At 44.3% G+C, this 11,781-nt stretch overlaps 1 non-coding gene across 1 annotated transcript; it reads left to right on the plus strand.

Moving 5' to 3' along the window:
- Nucleotides 1–10,133: 10,133 nt before the first annotated feature.
- On the plus strand, nt 10,134–10,208 carry Trnas-cga. The gene has a single exon. It is a non-coding gene; the product is annotated as a tRNA-Ser (tRNA).
- Nucleotides 10,209–11,781: the final 1,573 nt, after the last annotated feature.

Genomic DNA, 11,781 nt, shown 5'->3' on the forward strand with positions numbered 1-11,781 from the left:
AGCTCCACATTGACACACACAATGCCAAAAGGGGTCACTGAAATGGTTTAAGGAACCGGATTCTTAGCCAGCCCACACTGGGGTCGAATTAACAATCTTTAAGCACAATACTTACTGAACGGTCTTTGTACATAATTTCAAATAAATGCTAAGGAGGCCAACAACTCATGACTCCAGGTAGATGCTGGATAATACTGCTCTCCTGCTCGTAGCTGCTAACAAGTTTTCCAGTACGTGTCAGAGTATTTAACACACCACAATTGACCGATGCACTTCATAACCAGTTTGTCCATGACGAGAGCTGCTCCTTGCCCGCTAAACTCACCAGTAGCAACGATCAATGCATCAGGAAGATACAGGCCCCCATAGCCCAACGGTCAACAGTTTCAACTCTCTGCAATCACCAGGATGCCGAGTTTTCAGGCACATAATTTCAAATAAATGCCAACAGCTTCAGGACTAGGTAGATGCCAGATAATACTGCTCTCCATCTCAGTGTCCCACATACCACTCGCTGCTACACAGTGTCAGAGGGAACACATCATCAAGCAAAGATGATATGACTATAGTGGCAGGCACGAAAGTAGAGTCCTCAAGGTCATGGACGCTGCCTGCCACCAGCAGAGGCTGTGGGCTGTGATTCGCCCGCCTCTCGGCCTTGTTGCCATGTAGGTACCGTTAGCAGTGCACTAAGTCAGAGCAGCTGAAAGCTCAGTGTTACCATGCTATATCGAGTGTTCACGTCTGATCTCAGTGTCTTACTGTCTTTAGAAAGGTGCTTTGACGTGTGTTCAGTGGTGAACAACAATGCAGGAGTAACGGCATACTTGTAGTACTCCTCCAGTCAGTGTGCGTAAAGGGTGGAAAGACTTTCGTAAACAATCGAGAAATATCATATCGAATGTACTCAGGTTCTTTACTGATCTGGCCGACAATGAAGAAGTGAGGAATAACTTAAATTTGGCGCAAATTCATAAACTTACTGCTTAAGTCTGTCGTGTCTGCAAGTCAACTGTACGTCGTATTAGCAAATCTGTGTTGTTGACAGAATTACGAGACATGAATGAGTGTTTCGATTCTCCAAGGAAGGGATACGACTGTGAATACAAATCAACGGACTTTGACGATTTTAACAAAGAGCTCGTATGTAGAACTGATCTTGGTTGTTACGACAGAGGAGAGTATCCAACGGCTAAAAAAATACTGGCTGACCTCCGTCAAACAATTAATTACTCGGGCTCAGAGACCTCCGTTCTTCATCTTCTCCGCTCCCTTTATTTTCCAATTCAATAATTGTAATGACGGACGGAAATGCTTAATGGGACGCAAAGACATTCATTTGCGCACAATGAACTTTTTGCGTGCTGAAGACCCCTGGCCTGTAGTGTACTTGTGCGGTCGAAAAATAGTTAAAATGACTTCAAAAGAACGTTTCATTTTCAGTCGATAAAACGAAGACTGAACTCCTGTCTAAGAAAGAAATCGTAGGTACCAAGAAGACTTACGAATTAGATCAACTGGCAAACGAAATGGGACACCAAGTGGTACGTCTACTGCCATATCACTGCCAGTATAATCCCATTGAATTGATATGGACCCAAGTAAAGTGAGAAGTAGCGAAAAGAAATGGTACTTTCAAATTTGCTGATGTAGAGAAACTAACACCTGAAGCTCTTGACGATGTTACTCAACAGGACTGGGAGAGGCGCGTAAAACATGCAGAAGCATTGCAAGAAACAGATTTCTTGAACCAGGGTTTAAGAGACACCATAGTAGTATCTGTGATGATACTCCTGGCTGAAACAAGCGACAGTGAATCTGAAGACACAGAGCTAGAAGATCCTTCAGTTTAGGTAAGTGCTGTCTATGTAAAAAGCTGACTTGGTTTACAAGTTTCTCTATTCATTTCGGTTATAGAGGACGTACTGCGAATATTTTTCCATTACAGAAGACGTCTCATAAATTTAACACATGTGATGGCAATTAGTTTGCTCTACAGTGACTGTCCATTAAAATAAGATTGTCAGTTCTGCATTAACTAACAACAGTTTTTCCTAAAATCCTGTATCGGATGTCATTACATTCGGATATAATCTTACTGCATTCGGTTTTCTTGTATGTTCGAAATTTAACTCATTTTTTTCACAGAAGGATTTACTGGCTGTTTCGTAGTGTGGGCAATGCACGTCATAAAGTTACAAAACGTTGTAGAGCTACTGTATCGAATGTATATATCAACAGCGCAGTAACATCAGAACGTCGGCCGGGGTAGCCGAGCGGTTCTAGGCGCTACAGTCTGCAACCGCGCGACTGCTACGGTCGCAGGTTCGAATCCTGCCTCGGGCATGGATGTGTGTGATGTCTTTAGGTTAGTTAGTTTTAAGTAGTTCTAAGTTCTAGGGGACTGATGACCTTAGAAGCTAAGTCCCACAGTTCTCAGAGCCATACCATCAGATCAGTTGATTTTTACAAAAATTTGAAATTATAACTATAGAAAAACTGGCAATGCTGTAAGATGTCGAGATGACCTTTAACCCCTATTTTCGTGCCAGCCACTATAGTGCCAGAATCGATAGAAAGCGTGCACAAGTATCACCTCTATTATCGCACGCGGGCCCTAACACATGCCACCACTGTTCAATTACTAGGCTTGAACTTTACAGAGCGAGTTCCAATTTCATCAAAAGACTTTCGCGGTGGTTCAGGTAAATGTATTTATCTTTTGCTTTCCATTCTATTTATTAAATAACTTTTTTCCCGCTATCCCTGGTACACTCTGGTAGAAATGTATGTAGCTGGTACTGGTGTCCTGTACACATAAAATACTTTTTCTACACACACATGGTATTCACTGTTGACCGCACAGGTGACAAATCCCCTGTTTTCTCTCCACAAGGCTTCAGTATCTGACAACTCTACGACACTTACACGTGTTCACGAGCAGATGTCGAGAACGTACTTGTTTGCAGCCATAGAATTTGTATCCCCAACCTCATGAAATGCTCTATCTTTTAGGGCGGTCCGTGTGTTGCCGTTCAACAATTGGTCATATGATAGCGGTCACAATCTGGAACAACTCCTGTGAAATAGCATTCCTACAGCGCTATATAATGCGTTCTGACGTAACAGCCGTTTTGCATTATTCTCTGTGTTAGAACTTAACCTTCTATAGCATAGTACCAGTGTAACAGTTACAGCCTGGAGAGAAGAGGTCATAAGACACTTAGCAGTGAGTTGTGGGGGTAAGTATCAGTGTTCACTACTAACAGCAGACCATCATTCCACACCGCTCATACCTGAGATGGTGTGCAGCCATTATCAGTGCAATGTACAGCCCTTAAGACGATTTGGATAACAAAATGAGCGAATCGTTCTGAAACGAGACACTGAAAATTACGGATTCCATTCATGAACCAACTCTGCTCAGATCTAGAATCTTATTTCTTATTCACATTGTGCATCGTACAATCAGTTGGACTGGCATACACTGCTTAATCAACGACGAGCGGTATAGAGTACCTTGCTTCCACAATTTTATCAAAACTCGACGTGATCATCTTCATGGAGTTTTCGCGATGGTTGCTTATAAAAAAGTGTCCAAATTCAGTCCTGCAGATTGCTTTCCTTCATTTCCATACGACCCATTTCGGGCCAGCTGCCCATCTTCAGATCTATTACAAAAGAAACATTGTATACTTAAAGTTGGTTCAAATTTAAAATTTAAGTTTATACAGCTACAGTATTCTTAATAAATTAGTTGTAATACAAATTTGTGAAACATAAAATTAGTTATACTTACAGAGTAACGTGTCGCATATGGAAGTAATAGTTCACCGTCATAACCAGCTATACAGCAGCCTGCTTCGGTTTTGCAGATACATTTTTAAGAAACCACACTTACAACGTTGGAAAGCGCCCTGTATTTGAAGAGAGTCGACTCATGTAATTCATGAGAAACACTCCTGAGTATAGAATGAAACATTGATGTCAAATTTAATGCCTTCAAAATCTTTTAAAAGAACTCTATGAAACAATTATCCTAAAACATTTTAAAAAATTTTTAAGGCTCCTAAATGGTGCAAAGTTTGTAGCCTATGGAACTTCCCTCTGTGGAATGATGTCGTGAATAAAAGATACTACTAAATTAATGGTATTGAACGTCACATCAGCGTTTCATCCTATACTCAGGAGTATTTCTTATGAATTACATAGGCCCACTCTCTTCAAATGGAGGGCGTTTTCAAACTATTTACAAAGCTAAGCCGGACAGCGTGGTCAGTGGTTCTAGGCGCTTCAGTCTGTAACCGACCTACCGCTACTGTCGCAGGTTCGAATCCTGCATCGGACATGAATGTGTGTGATGTCCATAGGTTAGTTAGGTTTAAATAGTTCTAAGTTCTAGGGAGTTGATCACCTCACATTTTTAATCCCATAGTGCTCAGGGTCATTCGAACCATTTTTTTTTTTTTTTTTTTTTTACAAATCTGCATTAGTCTGTTGTATGACTAGTTACGACAGAGAAGTTTTCGTCCATATTCGACAGGTTACTCTACGAACGTTATGTTGCGCAAAGTTATATTGCAACTAATTTCCTAAGGATCTTGTAGCTTTGCAAACGTAGACTATAGACCATTTGTAAATTTTAATCAGCTGCACTTATAAAATAATTTTTTATGAGAGATGTGAAGATGGCAACTAGTCCGAAACCTATTATCCATACATTTAATTAAAATGTATGTTTGTGTCTTCATTGTATTCTAAACTTCTGCACCGATTTCAGCCAGACTTGGTACACACTTCCTCATATCCTAAACCACTGAACCGATCTCTACCGGACTTGACATACATATGCCTTAGCGTCGGGTAACAATCTCTGTGGGGGTAAAAATCACCTACTTATCATAGGTCAGGAGGCATGACGTCATAAACAATGAGATGTGTGAAAAACTGTCGCGTGATGCATGATGTTTAAATTTATTACTTCTGTGTTACTAACTCTATCCACAACGCATTTTGCACACAGTATCTAAACATGTAGGTAAATGTATGTAAACAAAAAAAATGTTCAAGTGGCTCTGAGCACTATGGGACTCAACTGCTGAGGTCATTAGTCCCCTAGAACTTAGAACTAGTTAAACCTAACTAACCTAAGGACATCACAAACATCCATGCCCGAGGCAGGATTCGAACCTGCGACCGTAGCGGTCTTGCGGTTCCAGACTGCAGCGCCTTTAACCGCACGGCCACTTCTATGTAAACAAATATTACGTTGAACGACCCATAGGTAAAGACGTATGACGTCATAATCACTGAGGTGTTTGAAAAAAATGCCACATCATTAATGAAGTTTTAATACATTTATTAGCCCTAGGGCCGAGCGGTTGTAGGCACTTCAGTCCGGAACCGCGCTGCTGCTACGGCCGCAGGTTCGAATCCTGCCTCGGGCATGGATCTCTATGATTTCCTTAGGTTAGTTAGGTTTAAGTAGTTTTAAGTTATATGTGACTGATGACCTCAGATGTTAAGTCCCATAGTGCTTAGAGCCATTTGAACCATTCTGAATACATTTATTCCTTATTTCTAAGGAACTCTTACAGTGGAGTCAACATAAGGAAATTATCGACACAAGCAGCGCGTTTGACAGCTTTCAACAGTGAAGGGCAAACGGCTGTAGGTGAAAACAAAAGCCGTCTATAGATCTGGAAAGAGGTACTACAAAATCATGTAGTAGACACGCGAAGCAGCTCTGCAGCAGTACATGTACGTTTCGTTTCTAACAAAAAATTAGCAAACCGTGGATATGCTTGGTTTGTCAGCTAATAGTAAAATGAAGGATAGCGATCTGGAGACGGAATTAGGACACTTTATTTCCTCCCAGTATGTGCACGTCGCCTCGCAGGTCAAGGGCAGGGGACACGGTGTAAGAGGGCGCCGTGCCACTTTACAGGCGAGAGCTGCTGCCACGACATGCTATACAGTACGCCCCCACAGTACGCCCCCACAGCCAGGACACGCCCCTGCCTGGTGCGAACCGCGACCACGCCGCTAATGCGGGCTAATGCTGCCAGTTAGCGCGCGTGACGGCCCAATTGTGCCCGCGGAACAGGCGAGCCCGCTGGCACGCTTAATGCAGTTACCAGCCCCCCTGCTGGAAACACGGATACCGGCTAATCTGCATACACAGCGCCACCCCTCCCAGCGCCCTCCCCCTCCCCTAACCCTCTCCTTCCCAACCCTCCGGCTGCGCTCCGAGCCTGCACCCTCACTCTCTTGCTTCCTCCCAACCCAACCCAACACGCTATCTCTCTCTTTCTCTCTCTCTCTCTCTCTCTCTCTCCCCCAAGTGCCTTTTTTTGCACGTTTTGCTACTTCCGATTCTGTTCTTTCTTAGACAGTGGGACACTCACTGATAAGGGAGCACGCTATCTGAACGCGATGACATACAAATACAACCTGAAAGGCCTAAGTAATGCGAAATTTGCATCAAAATTCCACGACGGGTGGACCCTCCAGTAGAATAGGAGGTGGGATTATTGTGTTCTTAATAGAGAAACAGTGACAGAAGAAGTAATCGGTTAGGAGAACTGATTGATTTCGAGTGTGGACTACTCGTTGCATGTCAGCTAAGTACACTACTGCCCATTAAAATTGCTAGACCGAGAAGAAATGCAGATAATAAACGGGTATTCATTGGACAAATATGTTATACTAGAACTGACATGTGATTACATTTTCACGCAATTTGGGTGCATGGATCCTGATAAATCAGTACCCAGAACAACCACCGCTGGCCTTAATTACGACCTTGATAAGCCTGGACATTGAGTCAAAAAGAGCTTGGATGGGGTGTACAGGTACTGATGTCCATGCAGCTTCAACACGATACCACAGTTCAAGAGTGGTGACTGGCGTATTGTGACGAGCCAGTTGCTCGGTCACCATTGACCAGACGTTTTCAATTGGTGAGAGATCTGGAGAATGTGCTGGCCAGCATCCTGCTGAAATTTAGGGTAGAGCCACGGGTCGTAACACATCTGAAATGTAATGTCCACTGTTCAAAGTGCCGTCAATGCGAGCAAGAGGTGACCGAGACGTGTAACCAATGGCACCCCATACCATCACGCCGTGTGATGACGAATACGCGCTTCCAATGTGCGTTCACCGCGATGTCGCCAAACACGGATGCGACCATCACGATGTTATAAACAGAACCTGGATTCATCCGAAAAAATTACGTTTTGCCATTCGTGCACTCAGGTTCGTCGTTGAGTGCACCATCGCAGGCGCTCCTGTCTGTGATGCAGCGTCGAGGGTAGCCGCAGCCATAGTCTCCGAGCTAATAATTTATTCTGCTGCAAACGTCGTCGAACTGTTCGTGCAGATGGTTGTTGTCTTGCAAACGTTCCCATCTGTTGACTCAGGAATCTAGACGCGGCTGCACGATCCGTGACAGCCATGCGGATAAGATGCTTGTCATCTCGACTGCTAGTGATGCGACGCCGTTGGGATCCAGCACGGCGTTCCGTATTACCCTCCTGAACCCACCGATTCCATATTCTGCTATACTGGATCTCGACCAACGCGAGCAGCAATGTCGCGATATGATTAACCGCAATCGCGATAGGCTACAATCCGACCTTAGTCGAGAACGTGATGGTACGCATTTCTCCTCCTTACACGAGGCGTCACAACAACGTTTCACCAGGCAACGCCGGTCAACTGCTTGTTGTTTATGAGAAATCGGTTGGAAACTTTCCTCATGTCAGCACGTTGTAGGTGTCGCCACCGGCGCCAACCTTGTGTGAATGTTCTGAGAAACTAATCATTTGCATAACACAGCATATTCGCCCTGTCGGTTAAATTTCGTGTCTGTTGCGCATCATCTTCGTGGTGTAGCAATTTTAATGGCCAGTAGTGTAAGAAGTCCATCAGGAACATTTCAGCCCATTGAAAGGTTCCCAAGTCGACTGTTGCTGTTGTGTTGTGAAGTTGAAAGGTCAACCAGAGGTAAACAAAGACCAGACAGGCCTCATGTACCAATGGACGAACACTGTAGGACATTGCGGAGAGCAGTTATAAAAATCGTATGGAATTAATTGAGGGACTCACTCGTCAGTTCCATAGCGCTACCAGGAGTCCAGCTCGTAAAGTGACTACGCATATGGAGATAAACGGAATAGGGCACTGCGCTATCTGGCACTATCCAGTCGGCCATGCCTTCAGATACGCGCGCCGCCAGTTATGCCGCCGCGTTTCTCGCAGCTGCCACCGCAACACGAGGTGATTCCACGAACTATTACATCGCTGCCAATGAGATGCAAGCATCCCCTCTTCATAGCTCCAGCGACGAGTGAAGTTAAGTTCAAACATTCATTCAGTGACTCCACTTTGCGTCCTTGCCACTTGAATAGCATTTACAGATTTTCATAGTGGCCAGCGTTCCACATATTCTGAATAGGCATAGTATTGGGCAGTGAAAGATTTCTAGATCTTTTGTATGTGTATCTATTTCTACATTTAAATCCACTGTCGGTAACTGGCACTGCAACTACTGCAACGAAGTTACGTATTATTATGACTATTTGACGTTAGATGCAGAATAAATTAATATCTGTATTCTCTCTTCGTGAACAGCATCTGTTCTCCGCTCCTGTATCCACTAAAGAACCACAGAGCGTACAGGGAAGACGTAACAGGTATAACGGTAGAGCATTTCAACGTAAGCCACACATTATCACAGTCAACGCTAAGCGACGCGTGAGGTGTGTAAAAAGCGACGCCACTGGACTCTGGATGACTGAACACCAGTCAGTTGGAGTGTTGAGTTATCCTGTGCTCAGAGGCAGTCCGCTGGAAAGCTTGAAATTTGACGAATGCTAGCACAACGTTGCTTGACGTCATGTATACAATCAACAGTGAAATACGGAGGACATGGTTTGGATGTTTCTTCAAGATTTGAATATGGTTCCCTTCTTACACTTAAGATAACGCTTTATATGGGAAGATACAATCACACGTCACAGCATTGTTTGCTGCTTAAAGTAGACCACTATTTCGAAAACTGTAACTGTTTGTCAGAATTTCAAAACACTTTGCCACAAAGCAAAATCTTTAATGCATTAGGCCTAGTTTGTGGACAATAAAATACCAGAACAGGACCGGCCCCACCTAGAGTCCTGGCTTTCAGACATATATGTCCATATATGTCTGTGTGTGCACCGCTCGTGAGAAATTAACTTAACCTTTACTCGCAAGATGTCCTGCAAACCATGGGTGAAGAGCAACAATCAGATTCTATATTCCTAGGTTTGCTGAAAGAACTCAGAGTCAAACGGCACACCGGTGACGGTCTGAGAGCATGTGGAATAGATTTCACTCACGAGAGTTTCCGCAAGACTTTTTCAGTAATAGAGCCCTCTATGGCGGTGATTCACCGAAGACGAAAGAGTGCCATAGGGAAGTGTGGTAGGAACGTTCTGGTTGTTTATACACACAATCTAACTGGCGGATGAAACTTTCTGGCAGATTAAAACTGTGTGGCCCGCAGCTCGTGGTCGTGCGGTAGCGTTCACGCTTCCCACGCCCGGATTCCCGGGTTCGATTCCCGGCGGGGTCAGGGATTTTCTCTGCCTCGTGATGGCTGGGTATTGTGTGAAGTCCTTAGGTTAGTTAGGTTTGAGTAGTTCTAAGTTCCAGGGGACTGATGACCATAGATGTTAAGTCCCATAGTGCTCAGAGCCATTTGAACCATTTTTGAAAACTGTGTGCCGGACCGAGACTAGAACTCGGGACCTGGCAGAAGTAAAGCTGTGAGGACGGAGGCGTGAGTCGTGCTTGGGTAGCTCAGTTGGTAGAGCACTTCCCCGCGAAAGGCAAAGGTCCCGAGTTCGAATCTCGGTCCGGCACACAGTTTTAGTCTGCCAGGAAGTTTCCTATCAGCGCACACTCCGCTGCAGAGTGAAAATCTCATTCTAGAAACATCCACCAGGCTGTGGCTATCCCATGTCTACGCAATATCTTTTCTTTCAGGAGTGCTAGTTCTGCAAGGTTGGCAGGAGAGCTTCTGTAAAGTCTGGAAGGTAGGAGACGAGGTACTGGCAGAAGTAAAGCTGTGAGGGCGGGGCGTTAGTCGTGCTTGGGTAGCTCAGTTGGTAGAGCACTTGCCCGCGAAAGGCAAAGGTCCCGAGTTCGAGTCTCGGTCCAACACACAGTTTCAATCTGCCAGAAAGATTCATATCAGCGCACACTCCGCTGTAGAGTGAAAATCTCATTCAGAATCTGACGGATATTTTTCAAACATGTTTCAGCATTGTACAATCCAATACCCTTCTCCATTTGGTACTCCTCATTGCATTAACATATCGTACATTAATTAAGGCAAAAGAATGCATATTGGATGAAAGAATGGTTTCAAGAGCGTATGGTGAACGGAAATTTGCGACAGTTTGACAATGATTCTCTAGTGTACGGGAAAAGTGTTGTCGTTGGGTGACTGTAAGAGTACACAAGGGGACTTGGAAAGGGTGCCGATTTGGCCTGAAAAATGGGAGCTGCGTAGGGACTTCAGGAAGTCAGCTATACGCTGTTACCCCTGTGCAGGGAGAGTGGCACATTATCAGAAGAGGGAAGGTGTTCCAGATTCTCTGCAGATATATTTGTACTGTAGTATTGGTAACAGGTGCATCACTGTGTGGGAGTGAAATGATGGAGTAACTGCATATGCGCTCTTAAGCTGAAATACACCGACACTGCGGTTCTTTTGGACGAAATATCTAAATTGCACACAGATCCACCGTGAAATTCTGACAGTTTGTGGACCAAATTCAATGTCGTGTCCTGCCGTAATGTAATGATTTCAGTAGTTTCAGTAAAATCGCAGAGACCTGGGTGATTCCAGATCAGAATCGAAGGCTATCGCTGTCGACCACGCGTGGCAAGAAATCAACGAAGAACATCTGAGGGTGACATCTCTCATACATAGCTTCTTGAGTGTCTCCAAGTCCAAGTAGAGGATTTCTGTCATCCAGGAACTGAACGACTGGTGGAATGTTCGGACTGTTGTTTACAGAGACTTCGCGACTACAATGAAAAATATTGTAATGTATCTGTGCCACTCTGAAGTTAACACAGCTTTCAGTGAACATTACTTGGCTTGCTATAATAATGCGTGAATTTCAGAAGTTCAAAATGGTTCAAATGACTCTCAGCACTATGGGACTTTACATCTAAGGTCATCAGTCCCCTAGAACTTTAGAACTACTTAAACCTAACTAACCTAAGGACATCACACATATCCATGCCCGAGGCAGGATTCAAACCTGCGACCATAGCGGTCGCGTGATTCCAGACTGAAGGGCCTAGAACCGCTCGGCCACACCGGGCGGCCTAATTTCAGAAGTCCTGTCGGAACTGTAAATGTGTAAAAATGTAAACCAGTAAGAAAAAGAATCTTAATGTGCTCGAATACGGTTTCAGTGGTTTGCTGCTTGACGGTAACGTCGATTAAATGTCTTTGCGTAACACTGCGAAAGTACAAGAAATGGGGAAGGAACGTACTGTAGGTAAGGGGAATAGTCGACTCTGTTTCTTGGGAGAATTTTAGGAAAGTGTATTATCCATAAAGGAGACCGTGTGCAGAACATTTCTGCGACTCGTTATGGAGAACTGCTCGAGTGTCTGGAATCGCATCACCTCGGATCAACGGTACACTTAGTAGCAATTCAGAAGCTTGCTATCGGATTTGTTATTGGTATGTTCGATCAGTATGCAAGTATTACGGAA

The sequence above is a fragment of the Schistocerca piceifrons genome, chromosome 7, assembly GCF_021461385.2.
Source record: "Schistocerca piceifrons isolate TAMUIC-IGC-003096 chromosome 7, iqSchPice1.1, whole genome shotgun sequence".
Taxonomy (NCBI): domain Eukaryota; kingdom Metazoa; phylum Arthropoda; class Insecta; order Orthoptera; family Acrididae; genus Schistocerca; species Schistocerca piceifrons.